Genomic DNA, 17,590 nt, shown 5'->3' with positions numbered 1-17,590 from the left:
AAATCGGAGGGGTAGACGAACCATGAGAGACGATGGACTCTGAAAAACAAACTGAGGGTTCTAGAGGGGAGGGGTGTGGGAGGATGGGTTAGCCTGGTGGTGGGTATTGAGGAGGGCACATTCTGCATGGAGCACTGGGTGTTATGCACAAACAATGAATCATGGAACACTTCATCTAAAACTAATGATGTAATGTATGCAGATTAACATAAGAATAAAAAAAAAAGATCTTAGGGGTCCTCTTGAGCCACCCCAAAATTTCCATATTGCTTGCTGAAGCCTGAAATCCCTTTATAAACATCAAAGCTCATTGTGGAATGAAAAGCTTAAACTACGAATGCTTATAGGCAAGGAGATACTTTGCAATAGATAAATTTCTCAATTAATCCCAGAGTCTAAAGAATGGCATCAGTTCCTTTCTTGTTTGGATAATGGGAGTGGTTGGCTATTCAGCAAAATGGCAGAGGGAGCCTATGGGATGGGGGTGGATAGGCAGACAAGTCTATCTCTCAGTGGGAAAAAAAAATGGTTCAGAAAGAGAACATTCCCACTTAGGTATGTTGGAAAATGTCCTTCAGCTGAAGGGAAAGACTGAAGTAGGAAGTGGAGATGCACAAAGGGAAGCTGTACACCAATATATTTCTGTCATAAAATTAAAAAGCAAACTGTTGGGATGCCTGGGTGGCTCAGTCAGTTAAGCATCTACCTTTGGCTCAGGTCATGATCTCAGGGTTCTGGGATTGAGCCCTGCATCGGGCTCTCGGCTCAGCGGGGAGTCTGCTTCTCCCTCTCACTCTCCCTCTGTTCTCTCTCTCAAATGAATAAATAAAATCTTTAAAAAATAAAAAAAATTAAAATAAAAAGCAACCTGTTTCACATGACTTATAAAGGCTTTGGTGTTTTGCCTTTTAATCATCAACCTTCAAATTATGGAGCTTCATAACCAAGCGTTTTGTTACTAGAAGTAACTCTGGGAATACAAAAAGAAACTATCACACACTTCACAGCATTCAGAGTACTACAAAAATGGAAATATCCTGAGGTCTAATAAAGCCTTCTTCTGTGTATACAAGACTTATACTGTTTACAATGTAATATATGATCTGGAGCAAGGCCTTGAAATCTGTGAAAGTTTTGGTTGACTATAGTGATCCTAGTATACATTCTACTCCTAGTAATGGGATGTTCAAAAAAACAAAGCATGGCTGTAAGATTCTAGCATGGGGCAGGATACAGAGGGAACAGAAGCCTAGAGACCAAGAGAGTGGAAGAAGTAGTGGCCAAAACAGTTCTTCCTTGTTTTTAAGTACTAATCCCGATTTATGCCAAAAGAGAGAATAGGCAGTGACTGATCTACAACTGTGCCTACCTTTCAGTCATATCTTTTTGGTTTGATCTCATTCCTTAAAGCTTCATTTGATAGGTATACCCCTGAGATGGTATCTGAGTTGAGCATAATTATTTATTGCATGAGGATTCACGTGCACTTTCATATGTTCATGCTGCTTTAATGTGAGTTTGCATGTGTTTCCTGTGCTTACTTGAGGTTCTTACCTGAGTTGGTGAGATGTTCTTGTGGACCAGATACTGCCCAAAGAGGAGCTCAGGACTCCAGCTAGGTTTTGTAGGCAACATGGTCCCTGTACCCAGAATTGATAACTGCCTATCCAGATGAGGCCCCTTTGGATTCCAAGCCTTATGTAGAACAGATACAAGATAGTTTAAGCAGTAGTTTTTTTAAACTATGTGTCAGAACTAGCATTTTTTAATGGAATGCAATGGAAAATAATAGAATATGTTCTATGGAAAAATCTAAGAATGTGTCGCATAAAGTTAAGCTTTGTTGGGTAAAACTTTTGTTTCAGTTAGATATATGTACATTAGATCACAATAGAAAATATATGTCTCACTGTGCGCCACAGTTGAAAGTTTGAAAAACACTAGAGTTTAACCACGAAGTAGGTTGGCGCCAAAATTGACTTCAGCCATTTCCTTCTGAAGTCCTTCCTGAACCAAATAAAATCAAAATCTTAAATTAGCAAGATCCCTCTCAAAAGACAACAGTGCTTGGATCCAAAACCATCAATGAATATACACTGGCAAAGACATGTTATTCCTCACATGTTTTTGTATTCCTTTGTTACTATAGTAAACAATTGCCTACCCACCTAATAGAAATCCCTTGTTTCAGAAGTACTTTGAGCTCTAGCTCTCAGTTTTCCCATATAGAAAATGGAAATAACAGTAACATCTAGTTCAAAGAATTGTGAGAAATACATGAGACAATGTGATCATGATGGTGATGACAACATTTATTGAGTTTCGTCTGAGCATTAAGCACTAGAGATATATGGGAAATAAAGTAGCCATAGTTACAGGTGCATAATAAGCAGTCACTAAATACCAGGCCCTTCATCTTGCCCTTCCTCTAAGGTCTTTTCCAAACACAATAGTCTATGACATCAGGAGAACCAAATCAATGGGGAATGCAAACCTATCCCTGTATGGGGTCCAGGCTCATGTTAGGCACCCAATTTCTTGGTGGGGTTGAAAGCTGTTACAGTGAACAATGAGACATCAGTGATAGAAAACAGCCTTGGTGGAGAGTGGGGGGACTGTAGGAGAAACCACAGTAAGAGAAATTTAATTGTGATAGTAGTAGCTATAGGATGGACTTATTAAGTCCTGCTCAACTAGAGCAGCAGTGTGACCATGTCCTTATCCTGATTATAAAATTTCAACAGTTCCCCACTGCCTCTGAAAGAAAATTCAAGGGCCTTAACATATCCCACAAAGGCCCTCCTTGTTATGGCTTCTGCTTGCCTCTTCAGCTTCATCTGAGCCACTCTCATTCAGGTATGCTATAGTCTAGACACAACATGCCATGGCTATTTCACCAATGGCAATGAGTGTTCACCCTCCATGACTTTGTTCATGTTGGTATCCTTATCAGAAATGCCTTTCTCAGCTCTTTCCAGTGAACTCAAAATATTTCTTCAAGACCCAGTGGTAAGAACATGTTTTCCAAAGAGCTTTTACTGGTATCATCACTTCCAGGAGAGCCTGCACACTTACAATCTATGTTTCTATAGCACTTTGGCCACACCTCTATTAAAGCTATTATCTAGTGCTGCAATTGTTTAGTTCCATGTCAGTTTTTTCCCACTAGACTAAGGTTTATTAGAACAGGGATAATATCTGGCTTAAGCATCATCACTTCCTCAATAAGATATCTGGCTTGGAGTAGTTGTTTAATCAATGTCTGTTGTATGAATAGTCATGGGGAATTGTAGCAATAAATAAAAGGAACTTATTACTGCTTGTTTATTTTCTGTCTCCTCCATTGTAAATTTCATGAGAGCAGGCACCATGTTTGTTTTATTTATCACTATATCCCCAGCACCTAGCACAGTACCTGGAACATAGGAGGTGCTCTGAATGACTTCATGAATGAATAACCTAAGCAAGGTTTCTCAGCCCCAGCACTATTGAAATTTGGGTATCTGTCCTGTGCATTACAGCATGTTTAGTAGCATTCCTTGTCTCTACCAGTAGATATCAGTAACACAACCCCCCACCCCAAACGCCCAGTTGTAACAACCACAAATGTCTTCAGACATAAGCAAATGCCCCCTGAGGAGCAAAGCACCCTCTGCCTGAGAACCACTGAACTGGAGAGAGAGCTGTTAGAAGAGAGCAAAGATAAATTCTACCTGCTTCTCAGAGAGTGGAACTTTTAAACATTTAAATTAGTAAATCTCTCCCCTCTCCTATACCTACATACCAGCAGCACACAGAAGACCGAGGGAGGTTAAAAAAGAGGAAGAAAAAAAGGCCTGAAATCATACAGTTTTCTCAGGAGCTAAGCATACCTGTTTCCATTCTTTCGCCCCTCTTTTCAGCCAGCTGAAAAGCACAGTATCTTGACCAGCACAGTATCTCTTCAGTTTACCTTCTACCTCACTCCACATTGTACTTTCCTGGCTATAAAGACCATTTTGTGTTGGCTGTGAATATTAGTCTTTATTGTCTAAGTAGCTGTCTACTATGCATTCAGTTTTCCACAGGACATTTAATTAGCATTGTGTTTGGTGAGCACCCACTGCATTCATTAAGACATGACTTGTTAGAGGTAGCAACTATTCTTTAGGTGGAAGAACAATAAATTATCACAAGGGTTTCCTCCCTTTGTTTTACTAAGCCCCTGATTTCTGTGGCTTTAATTCAGGTATTTCTGTGTTTTTCATTCCTGAGTTTCACATTCTTGAGATTTAACCTTCAAAGGATATTCAGGAAATGAAAGCCATAAGAGGAACCACTTTTGCTCACGGTCTTCACTTTATATTCCATGTCCTCCCCTTTCAAATCTGATATTTAGTGAGTGAATGAATAAATGAATGAATTATGGCCAAAAAGTCATGTGACCAAAGATCAATCAAGATAGAAGAAAAGCCTTAACGATTTCAAGGCAAAAGAAAAAAATTCAAGGAGAGATATGATTCACTCAAGATGATAGCCAGAGAATGGTAGAGCTAGAACAAGAACCCAGATACCCTGATGCCTGCAAATACTTTTTATACTGAATCAGCCTCATGGTATAGACAGAAAAAAGGAACAGAGGTACCCCTGCAGGCAATCAGTGAAACTTACCTGCTGAGATCAGGCTTATCCTTGTTATAAGCTGAACAGTCAGGATTTTGATGCCTCACACAGTCTTTTGTACATGGCAGGTGCTTGATAAATGTCTGTAGAATAAATAGTTGACTGACATAAGATGTAGTTGTGGTGTTGGGGGCTTTGCTAAAAACTCCACGTTGCAGCCCTTGCTTTTTCCATACCTGTAATTCAGCCTGTCTACTTTCTGAAGGCAATCAAGTCTAAAGTAATATCACAATTGGAGTGACCACCTTATCAGGAAGTAGGATCTGAAATTAATCTGACAACCAGAAACCTGGAATCTGGTGTGCTTAGAGTGAGCTGCAGCCATATCCTGACAATTTGGGCACAAATTTATAAAATTAGTCCCGTGCCTTGCTTTATGTTTAAGTGGCATTTCTCCCTTAGGACTCCTGTCTGAACCTCAGGCCACTTGGCTGGGGCCCTGATTGACTTCTACCTCTTCCCAACACCCTCACCTTCCATGGCTCCAATGACTGGCCTGTGTAGTATTCTAACATAGATTGATATCTGAAATATGACCCCATCCTTGAGATTCCTGTTGTTCTTCTTTACCCATCAGCTTCCCCTCATCCTCCATTTAGATACTGATGCTACTCCCTAGATGAGCCTTGACATATTGCTAGTTTCCTCTCCTTCCCCCAACTGACCATGCAAATAAAACCTCAACATGCTTACAGACAGGTCTACTCATTTAAGTTACAATACCTTGGCTCTAGAATATTGCATCAAATATAAACAAGATCCAAATCTTTGGGTAAATCAATGGATTTCTAGAAAACCTTTGAAATAAACATATTAAAAGGGGAAAAAGCTGTACATTAAATTATTATTTCCCAAAGACTAAAAATAGATAAGGATCCCCAAAGCCTAGGCCCTGAAAGCAGAGAATCTCCAGAGACATGGAGGTTCTAGTACATAAGAAAGAAGTGACAGAGACTAAACATGAGAAGCTGTGTAGGAAGGCAGAGTTAGAGAGGCATCCATCAAGGGAAGCCACAGGCAGCTACTAAGATAAAATTTAAAAGATGGTTGAGTTAGGGACACAAGGAGATCAAATTTTGTGAATGGTCTTGGGACATAAATTTTACCTCCTCACTATCAGGAGGTTAACCCTATCCCTAGTAAAGAGAGTTTACACTTGATCATGATTAGGTTATAGAGCATGAATCTGAGGCAGGATTTGCCTGTGGTTCTACTTGGGGATCTATGTCTATGGCTTGTTTCTGTGTCTTTCTCTTCCTTTTTACCAGCATGTTTTCTGTCTTCCTTCAGCTCTCCACCAGCACTCACAATTATCAGGTTTAACATGATGCCTTAAAAAAATCCCAAAGGCATTTACTCTGCTTTAGTGTAGCCATTCCATTCTTGGGGGCCATTCTGTCCATTTTCTAACATATATGCTTTTAAAGGAAGTAAAGCCCACAACAAAAGCGTATTAATAAGTAACACACAGAGAGCCCATACTAATTCAGTGGGTAAGCAAATTTATTACATCACTCTTGATAGATAGCCTCATTAAGTTTTCATAAAGGATCTGCATTAATAAAGTCACTACCTTCTTTGAAGGGGAAATGGTGGTCATGATAGCACAGGCTGGGATAATGTACCCGCTTAATAAAACATACTGTGTTAAGTCCCATTTTTAAGAGGGAGACGAGTAATGAGGTAGGTGACCTGTTTTGAAAAAAACACAGAGCCAGAGATCAAGAAGGCAGCCATTAGACCATTTCCCCATGGCAGACATTCAGTTCTGTTCATACCACGTCTGGAGTGTTTGCTGCCTGGCCTCACCCCTAAAACATTGTCTTGAAGCTGATAGACCAAGACTAAATCATAAGTGTATAAAGATTTAGGCTTTGTTAATCCTCTGCTCTAACTCCAGATACTCAGTGGCTTCATGTTTCAGGTACTTAAAGCCCCACACTATGGTGCCCCATTTAGATTTGTTCAGTATTGTCTATAGTCTAGACTTTTCCTTTATACCCATCAAAACATTTCTGTCTTGTGTCATATTATCCTTACCCTAGGTTTCTGCTAGGGTTCTACTTATAAGACTGGTGTTATCATTTTTTTCAGGTGGCAGAGTACCTGAAAGTCACAGTTCTCTTTATGAAACACTATGGAATGCTGATGTGTTAAACCTAAATATCAGATTTGATGCAAAATATAATACATAGTTAACCATACAATTACAGCATTTTCTGGACATGCTGCATGTATATGGTTGGCCTCAGCTCACAGGATTGTTTCAAGACAGTCTTGTAAAGGGGAGAGGATGTACCCTGGAGCAATGACAATTTACCAAAAGGGAAAGGTCCTCAGAAGACAGTATCCCTTCCTCTGGTACTCATTCTACTTGTGCTCCAGCTAAGAAATCCTTTTTTTCCTCTGTGTGGGCAAAAGCAGAGAGGCTAACCTTCTGAATATCCTTTCTCTGGTACATAATGACTTAGGACTCAATCAAGTCATTATTTTGGAAGATAAAAGTCAAAGTAGGTGCTGACCAATGGGTAAAAAGCCATGAGAATATATAGAGGAGAGCAGGACATACTTTGTGGAGTAAGAACTGGTTATGGCCAGAGTCAGAGATGCCTTAAAAAATTAGACCCCAAAGTCCATGCTGTGCAAAGGATCCAAAGTCTGTGAGTCATTCCAGTATCAAAGCCAGTGGAAGTAAAAAAAGATAAAACCCAAGAACTAAAATGAGGGAGACATTGTAGTAAATGACCATGAGGGAGAGCTGCCTGTTTACGTGTGTGTGTGTGTGTGTGTGTGTGTGTTCATTTTATAAAGAGCAAAACAATAGAAGTGGAGAGAAAGTGCTATTCATCCAAAGCACAAGTAATGGCTAACATTTACAATGTGGAAGACCAATTAACTAAATGCAAATTTGCATATCTATATCTCATACTAAGTATGATGACTTTTAGCTGTATAGCCTCAGGAAAGTTATTTAACTACTCAGTTTCCTTATCTGTAAAATGGGGATTATAGTTATAACTAATTTCTAGGATAGTTGTGAGGATTAAATAAGACAACACACATAAAGCATCTAGCATAGTCTAGTACATCATAGATACTCAATAGATATATGGTTATTATTACTATATTTGTAAACAATGAATCTAAATAGGCCAGTGAACTCTGATTATAAGTCTTAGTACAAAAATCATTTGCCCAGCCTAGGACACCACTAATACCATATCAAATGTATCTTTGAGGAGTCAAGTGTATTTTCATTTACTCATGGACAATTACGGATTTAAGAAAGGGATACAAAGATTTTTTTTATTATGTTATGTTAATCACCATACATTACATCATTAGTTTTTGATGTAGTGTTCCATGATTTATTGTTTGCAAGGGATACAAACATTTAAAAAAATAGTCTCAGCAATAGAAGTTTGGATAAGACCCTAAAATAAAATAAAAATAAAAAATAAAATAAAATAAAATAATCTAAAAATATCTTTCATCTGTGTAAGCATTCACAGGGCTCTCTCTGTTCTTTAGCATAACACACCACCTGACCCCGTCTCACACACTCCCAAAAAACAACCTGGCTCAAAACTCAATCTAATTGACTACTGCTCAGGAGGTGGAATTTTTAAAAAGAAGAAAGAAAAAAGCTTACTTGACGAAATTCAAGCATTTATGGTTGGTTTGTTGAATTAAATTTACTGAAATTGTGTACAGAGCCACAATTCTAGCAAACTCTAAAATAAAGGCTGTTAAAAGTCCAAATTAGGAAAAAGCTGAACTAACTTGGCAATCTCTGAAGTGCCAAAAGTGTTGTTGAGAAGCAGCAGTACTAAGTGCCTGTTAAAAAATCAGAAATCAGACAGCGAACCATGTGGTAGACAAGGTTAAATACCATCAAAGAGAAGGATTGAAAGAAGGTCAATAATTGCCTGGACAGGAAAAGATGAATAGAATTTTTTTTCCTGTCCCACACCACCATAGACCTATGCCAGATGGAAAGGTATTGATAGAATTTGAAGTGACCAGGAAAAATGCAGAAGGTGTACCCTCAGCTTCACAACTTGAACCATGAAATGTAAAAAGAACTGGTAGAGGGCAGGGGATATCACTCTTAGCTCCCCAAGTCTGAGCATAGCCAATTGAAAATACACAGCTCCTACACACAGACATATGTGATGTACATGGAACTGATATTTAACATGAGATTTTCAATCATCATAAAAAGGTTTGTTAATACATAGGGGATAGGAGTTGAGTTTAATGAAATGTGCTAAATAAATGACATTTAAACCTAAAACCATTGTTTGCTGAAAATGTTTCAGAATTCATTTGTCAGTTTTCTGTATGTGTGTGCCTACTCCCTTCCAGACACTATGCTACATGTTACAATAACCATAAACATTAAGTTACTGCCTCTGCCTTTAATGAATTCACAATCTCTTAGGTGAACTATCAGAACCCATTATTCTCACTAAAAACAAAGGGCTAATGGAGTTATAGTAACAATAGCTAACATATGTTGCTTAATATATGTTGAGTTAATGTCTTGAGACATTAACTCATTTAATCTTCCTAATAACTCTAGCACATGAATATAACTAGTATCCCCATTTTACAGGATAAGAAACTAAAGCACAGAGTAATCGAAAAAAATGTCCCAAGTTCACATAGTAACGGTAGAACTGGGAATTGATCCAAGGTCCAGGCTTTTCAGTTTGATACTCTACTGCCTCCCAGCAGGAGAATTTGCTTTTGATTCAGAGAAGGTAGAAATCCATTTGCTATAGGAGTTGACAGAAGGTTATCTAGATACATATGAAAGATTGCTGAGTAGCATTCAGAGCAGCATCCAAGATCAGATGACTCTCACACTGCCCAAAACCCATCCTGCCATGCTCAAGTTCAGCCTTTGTTTCAAGCCTGCCTTCTTTTGACTCATTTTGGGCATGGTCCTTCCTTCCCCACCTTTAAGCATTCTCATGGGCCATCTCAAATATCTAAACTTTAGATTCTAAAGTAACCTTCCTTCTTTTATTTTCAAACATTTTACTTCTCTTCTTTTACATTGGAATCCACAATCACCCTTCACAACTATGCAATATGGCCAAAAGGGTTTCATCAAAGCCAAAAGAAGGGGGGAAAATGGATCCAGGTCTTTATAAAATTATACCTAAAATAATTTCAGTATTTTCATAGGAACTAAACCTCTGACCTACCAGGACAAAGCTTTAAATTGTGATACCACTTCACAACACGTTGTTTTTATAAGGCATCTTACAATTATTCAGTCCCATTGCACTAAATTAGGATTGAGATCTTGAACCCCTTTCTATTAATTCTTATTGTCAGTCTCAGTTTCCCCATGACCACACATTATCCAGTACTTACTATGTTGCCCTTTCTTTGTGTAAGAATATTTTATAAAAGTCTGGGTTTTCTGGCAACCACAAATAGCTACCACCAATGCTATGGGAACAATTTTATAGAAACCACATGGCTAATTAACAGGATGCTCATAAAACAGGAGAGTACTAAAACACTTAAATAGAACACTGACTACTAAACTAAGAAACATTGGGAAGGGGTGGGAGAAAGAAGAGATTTCTTACATGGTGCCTGTTCCTTTCATTGCATTATCTCAGAGTTTACCACTTCTATTTTGGAAAGATTTTAAATGTTTAAAAATCTCTGGATGGGGCACCTGGGTGGCTCAGTTGGCTAAGCATCTGCCTTTGGCTCGGGTCTTGATCCCAGCTTCCTGGTATGAGCCCCACATCAGGCTCTGTGCTCAGCGGGGAGTCTGCTTCTCCCTCTCCCTCTGCCCCTTCCCCTGATCATGCTCTCTCTCTCGTGCTCACTCTCTCTCTCTCTCTCAGATAAATAAATAAAATCTTTTAAATTTTTTTAAAAAATAAAAATCTCTGGCTATAATGAAGCCATCATTACTGTCTTCTGGCTTTCATCTATGAGAGAGAATAACATGGCCCTCTAGTGGTTAAACTTCAAAAGATCTATAAACCCCATAAGCTGTGAGTAACATTCTTAATGTTTTTGTGCGGGGAGAAGTTTTCAGGGCTGGCTTTTCTTAGCTTTTCAATGTGATCCTGCCCCAAACTACTGCTCTGAGAAAGGTTGTGAAGCCTAATAAGAGAATATTTCTTAGGTGATATTTGAAACCACAGCCAAACTAGCAATCCAAATTTCTTCTGTTGACACCATTACTACTTAACATTTGCTGGAATAAATTTCAGAGTCATATTAAACATGGGAAGGTTTGGTATGATATATTTCATTTCAGTAGAATTTTACTTCTGGTATTTTAGTAATTGTGGCCAACTAGGTAAAACTACCAACAAGCCATCATTCTATTTAAAATACCATAGAAAAATGGAACTCCTGGAATGAACAATGGGTCCAACGGACTACTGTTTTGGAGTGGAGTCTTCTTTCTTCCATGGTTTTCACACATGCTTTTGGGCTCTATCTTAGAACCCACTAAAGGACACTCAGAGAAAAGGTCAACTCAAGACATTTGCAAAGATTAAGGAAGCTCAGAATTTGTTTACATGGCATTATTTGTACCACACTGTATATTCACTGTCATGAAAGCAGAAAAGAGTTGAATTAATCCTCACAAAGCAAATTAGGACAATATTGTGCTGGGTCACGTTTGTGGATTATCAGACTTCCATCTATCAATCTTGAGCTATTGCACTGCAAATACTCAAAACCTAATTTGATACTCTACATAAAATTGTGACAAGCCAATAAAAAAGAAATTGAAATAATTATATGATACAATGCTTATAACTGCGTATTACCAGATAACTTTCTTTTTAGGTACAATCCTCCCTGGTTAATTCATAGGTAAAGAAGTGCTGAGGACAAAATACCATAGCTTAATGGGCCAGGGAAGGACTGCATTCAGTTTCCCCTGGAACACAGCATGGTTGTCATCACTTTTACCTCAGGAAGCTGGTACACCATCAGTTTACACATTGACTGCAGCCACTATTCCAGAGGGAGAATCAAATCCATTGTAGTTGGTTACAATGGAAGTTCAGATCATAGAACTACCTCCTTGTGAAACTGACCAGGCTGTCAGCAACCAGTGTCAAGTACCCACTGTGTGCAGAGCTCTAGGCCAAAAGAATAATACAGATAGGTCCACTTGTGAGGATATGATCATTAACACTGACAACTGACTCAAACTCCACATGGGTGAGAGCAGGCCACAAGATTTAAATCATCCTTTCTCTTGTCTAAGGGTAATACTTGTTATTGTATTCCTTCAACTCAAACCCTCCCCTGAGTTTCCCAAGCCACTTATTTGAACATCATTACTTCTCCCACATTAGAAATAACAGCAATCTAATAAAATGGGTGTGATTTTCTCACATGCAGGCAGACAGAATGCCTGTCATTTGGACTCTGATGGAGTGTTGGCGCCGAGAAGTAGAAAGGGACTAGGAAGACAACTCATCTATTTGTGCAAGGTATTGTGGTGGACCTCATTGAGATTCACCTGCCTTCTCACTTTTCTACCCCTTTGCACGTAATTCCCTCTCCTAGCCTCCAAGAATCACCATCATCAACACTGCCTCTGAGACTGGACAGTCAGACTGCTCTCTGATAATGTCATGGGGTTGTCTTCACTTCTTCCCAATTATACACAGCGTGGGCAGGGATAAGGAGAAGGGCACTTATTTTTAATATCCTCTCTCCATTTCAGCCATTTCAGAAAAAGCCCACAGTGAATATCATCCTCAATGGGGAAAGGCTGAGAGCTTTTCCCTTAAGGTCAAGAACACAACAGGGATGCCCACTCTCGCCACTATTGTTTAACATAGTGCTAGAAGTTCTAGCCTCAGCAATCAGACAACAAAAAGAAATAAAAGGCATCCAAATTGGCAAAGAAGAAGTCAAACTCTCCCTCTTTGCAGATGACATGATCTTTATGGGGAAAACCCAAAAGACTCCACCCCCCGATTACTAGAACTCATAGAGCAATTCAACAATGTGGCAGGATACAAAATCAATGCACAGAAATCAGTTGCTTTTCTTTTTTTTTTCTACAGATTTTATTTATTTCACAGAGAAAGCACAAGCAGGGGGAGCAGCAGAGGGAGAGGGAGAAGCAGGCTCCCCACTGAGCAGGGAGCCCAATGCAGGACTTGATCCAAGGACCCTGGGATCATGACCTGAACCGAAGGTGGCAGCTTAACCGACTGAGCCATCCAGGCATCCTGATCACTTGCTTTTCTATACACTAACAATGTAACTATAGAAAGAGAAATTAAGGAATTGATTCCATTTACAATAGCAACAAAAACCATAAGATACCTAGGAATAAACCCAACCAAAGAGGTAAATGATCTATACTCTAGAGACTACAGAACCTTACGAAAAAATTGAGGAAGACAAAAAAAGATGGAAAAACATTCCATGCTCATGGATTGGAAGAATAAACATTGTTAAAATGTCTATCCTGCCCAGAGCAATTTACACTTTCAATGCCATCCCTATTAAAATGCCATTGGCATTTTTCAAAGAGTTGGAACAAAAATCCTAAAATTTGTAAGAAACCAGAAAAGACCCCGAATCACCAAGGGAATGATGAAAAAGAAAAACAAAGCTGGGGGCATCACGTGGCTTGACGTCAAGCTATATTACAAAACTGTGATCACCAAGACAGCATGGTATTGGCATAAAAACAGACACATAGACCAATGGAACAGAATAGAGAGCCCAGATATGGACCCTCAACTCTATGGCCAACTAATCTTTGACAAATCAGGAAAAATTATCCAATGGAAAAAAAACAGTCTCTTCAATAAGTGGTGCTGGGAAAATTGGACAGCTACATATACAAAAATGAAACTAGACCATTCCTTTAAAACATACACAAAGATAAACTAAAAATGGATGAAACACCTAAATGTGAGACAGGAATCCATCAAAATCCTAGAGGAGAACATAGGCAGTAACCTCTTCAACATTGGCCACAGTAACTTCTTACAAGACATGTTTCCAAAGGCAAGGGAAACAAAGTGAAAATGAACTTTTGGGATTTCATCAAGATAAAAAACTTCGGCACAGCAAAGGAAACAGTCAACAAAACTAAGAGGCAAACCCACGGAAGGGGAGAAGATATTTGCAAATGACATTGGAGATAAAGGGCTGATATCAAAGATCTATAAAGAACTTCTCGGGGGAGGAGCTAGATGGCAGAGGAGTAGGAGACCTAAATTTGCCTGGTCCCAGGAATTCAGCTAGATAGGGATCAAACCATTCTGAACACCTACGAACTCAACAGGAGATCAAAGAAAAGAATAGCAGCAACTCTCTGAACAGAAAAGAGACCACTTTCTGGAAGGTAGGACGTGCGGAGAAGTGAATCTGAGGCGATATTCGGGAAGATAGGTGGGTGAGGGGGCCTCCGTCAGCCGCTACTGGCAATTGATAGAGCAGCAGAGACAAAACTGGAACTTGTAGAAGTCGGCTCCACTGAGGGACGTCGCTCCAGTGGCTAAGCAGGGGTTGGAACCGTCACTGGGACAGTGTGGTCTCAGGACCCTCGGGGTCACAGAAAGACTGGGGGTGCCTGAGTGCAGCAGAGCTCACAGGTATCAGAGCGGAGAGGACAGTGGCAGAGATGGAGCCGAGGAATGGGCTCTCTGCTCGGGGTTGCCATAAACTGATCCGCGGCACAATCAGGCCACTGTTCTTCCAGCAAGGACCCAACAAGAGGCAGATGCAGGGAGACTCCCCTTCCTCCCACAGGAGGAGCAGCGCAGGAGCGCACCACAGGGATCTGCTGGGTTTGGAGACTCCAAACAGGGTCATGAGCCAGATATGAAAATGCTTGGTCACAGGTTGGGTGAGCACAGAGTGCGGCCAGAGACCAGGGACACGGGAGTGACTGGCTGTTTTCTCTGGGGTCCCACTGATGAGTGGGGCCCCAAGTTCTCAGCTCCTCTAGCGTGGAGATTGGGAGGCTGCCATTTTCACTCTCATCCTCCAAAGCTGTACGGAAAGCTTGCAGGGAAAAAAAGCTCCCGAGAGAAAACCTGAGCAGATTACTTAGCCCGGCCCAGCCAAGGGTGGTGCAATTCTGCCTCCAGTAAAGGCATTTGGGAACCACGGCAACAGGCCCCTCCCCCAGAAGATCAGCAAGAACAGCCAGCCAAGACCAAGTTTACTGATCAATGAGGATGGCAGACACCAGCGCTAGAGAAATACTGTATATAGAATTCAAGGCTTTTTTCCCATGATTTTTTAGTCTTTCAAAGTTAATTTTTTAATTTTTTTCTTTATTCTTTTGAATTTTACTTTTTCCCTTTTTCAAACAACATCTTATCAATCCCTTTTTTTAAAAAAATCTTCTTTATTTTTCATTTTTAGAGTCATATTCTATCCCTTCATAATAGTTAACCTTAGTTTTGGTATATATATATATATAAGTTGTACTCTCTTTAAAATTTTGGGATACAGTTTCATCTAACAGACCAAAACATACCCTAAATCTCTAGTGTATGGCTTTCTTCTAATCTCCTGCCTGATCATATTGTCTCCCTTATTTCTTTTTTTTTTCCTAAATCCTCTTCTTTCTTTTTTCAACCAATTTCTTATCAATTCCTTTTATAAAATCTTTTATAATTCTCATCTCTACAGTCATATTCCATCCCTTCATCGTATTTACCCTTATTTTGTACATATATAACCTTTTCTTTGTTTACACTTTTGGAGGCACTTTCTTTTAACAGTCCAAAAAAAGCCAAAAACCTAGTGTGTGGCACTGATCTATGCACCAGCCTGGTCATATTTGATCATATTCTGGTTTTTGGTTTGTTTGTGTGTTTGTTATCTTTTTCTTTTTCTTTTTTCTTTCTTTCCCTTTCTTTTCCACTGCTTTCAGGTCTCTTCTGATTTATTTAGTGTATATTTTTCTGGGGTCGTTGTTACCCTATCAGGATTTTGTTCTCTCATTCATCTATTCTCCTCTGGACAAAATGACAAGACGGAAAAAAATCACCTCAAAAAAAAAGAACAAGAGGCAGTACCGACTGCCAGGGACTTAATCAATATGGACATTAGTAGATGTCAGAACGAGAGTTCAGAATGACGATTTTAAAGATACTAGCTGGGCTTGAAAAAAGAATGGAAGATATTAGAGAAACCCTTTCTGCAGAAATAAAAGAACTAAAATCTAATCAACTCAAAATCAAAAAGGCTATTAATGAGGTGTAATCAAAACTGGAGGCTCTAACTGCTCGGATAAGTGAGGCAGAAGAGAGAATTAGTGAAATAGAAGACCAAATGATGGAAAATAAAGAAGCTGAGAAAAAGAGAGATAAACAACTACTAGATCACGAGGGCAGAATTTGAGAGATAAGTGATACCATAAGATGAAACAACATTAGAATAATTGGGATCCCAGAAGAAGAAAGAGAGAGAGGAGTAGAAGGTATATTGGAGCAAATTACAGCACAGAACTTCCCTAATTTGGGGAAGGAAACAGGCATTAAAATCCAGGAGGCACAGAGAACCCCCCTCAAAATCAATAAAAATATGTCAACACCCCAACATCTAATAGTAAAACTTACGAGTCTCAGAGACAAAGAGAAAATCCTGAAAGCAGCTCAGGAGAAGAGATCTATAACCTACAATGGTAGAAACATTAGATTGGCAACAGACCTATCCACAGAGACCTGGCAGGCCAGAAAGGACTGGCAGGATATATTCAGAGCACTAAATGAGAAAAATATGCAGCCAAGAATAGTATATCCAGCTAGGTTGTTGTTGAAAATAGAAGGAGAGATAAACAGCTTCCAGGACAAACAAAAACTAAAGGAATTTGCAAACACAAAACCAGCCCTACAAGAAATCTTGAAAGCAAAGAGAAAGCCTAAAAGTAACATAGACCAGAAAGGAACACAGACAATATACAGTAACAGTCACCTTACAGGCAATACAATGGCACTAAATTCATATCTTTCAATAGTTACCCTGAATGTAAATGGGCTAAATGCCCCAATCAAAAGACACAGGCTATCAGATAGGATAAAAAAACAAGACCCATCGATATGCTGTCTGCAAGAACTCATTTTAGACCCAAAGACACCCCCAGATTGAAAGTGAGGGGGTAGAAAAACATTTACCATGCTAATAGACACCAAAAGAAAGCTGAGTGGCAATCCTTATATCAGACAAATTAGATTTTAAACCAAAGACTATAATAAGAGATGAGGAAGGCCACTATATCATACTTAAAGGGTCTATATCCAACAACAAGATCTAACAATTATAAATATCTATGCCCCTAACATGGGAGCAGCCAATTATATAATCCAATTAATAACAAAAGCAAAGGATACATCAAAAACAATACAATAATAGTGGGGGACTTTAACACCCCCCCTCACTGAAATGGACAGATCATCTAAGCAAAAGATCAACAAGGAAATAAAGACTTTAAATGACACACTGGACCAAATGTCTTTCACAGATATATTCAGAACATTCCATCCCAAAGCAACAAAATACACATTCTTCTCTAGTGCCCATGGAACATTCTCCAGAATAGATCACATCCTGGGTCAGAAATCAGGTCTCAACCAGTACCAAAAGACTGGGATCGTTCCCTGCCTATTTTCAGACCACAATGCTTTGAAACTAGAACTCAATCACAAGAGGAAAGTCAGAAAGAACTCAAATACACGGAGGCTAAAGAGCGTCCTACTAAAGAATGAATGGGTCAACCAGGAAATTAAAGAAGAATTTAAAAAATTCATGGAAACAAATGAAAATGAAAATACAACTGTTCAAAAATCTTTGGGATGCAGCAAAGGTGGTCCTAAAAGTATGTAGCAATACAGGCCTTTCTCAAGAAACAAGAAAGGTCTCAAGTACACAACCTAACCCTACA

The 17,590-nt window shown here is 39.2% G+C and overlaps 1 long non-coding RNA gene across 1 annotated transcript in view; it reads right to left on the bottom strand.

Moving 5' to 3' along the window:
* Positions 1–4,479: 4,479 nt before the first annotated feature.
* Positions 4,480–17,590, bottom strand: part of LOC145717785 (uncharacterized) — a 229,667-nt gene continuing 216,556 nt past the window's right edge. Inside the window, exon 3 of the long non-coding RNA XR_014141199.1 lies at positions 4,480–4,745. This is a non-coding gene — a long non-coding RNA (uncharacterized LOC145717785). The remainder of the gene's footprint in view (positions 4,746–17,590) is intronic.

This window comes from Leptonychotes weddellii, chromosome X, assembly GCF_054177405.1.
Source record: "Leptonychotes weddellii isolate Sample4059 chromosome X, ASM5417740v2, whole genome shotgun sequence".
NCBI classification, from domain to species: domain Eukaryota; kingdom Metazoa; phylum Chordata; class Mammalia; order Carnivora; family Phocidae; genus Leptonychotes; species Leptonychotes weddellii.
This window is presented reverse-complemented; position numbering and strand designations above follow the sequence as displayed.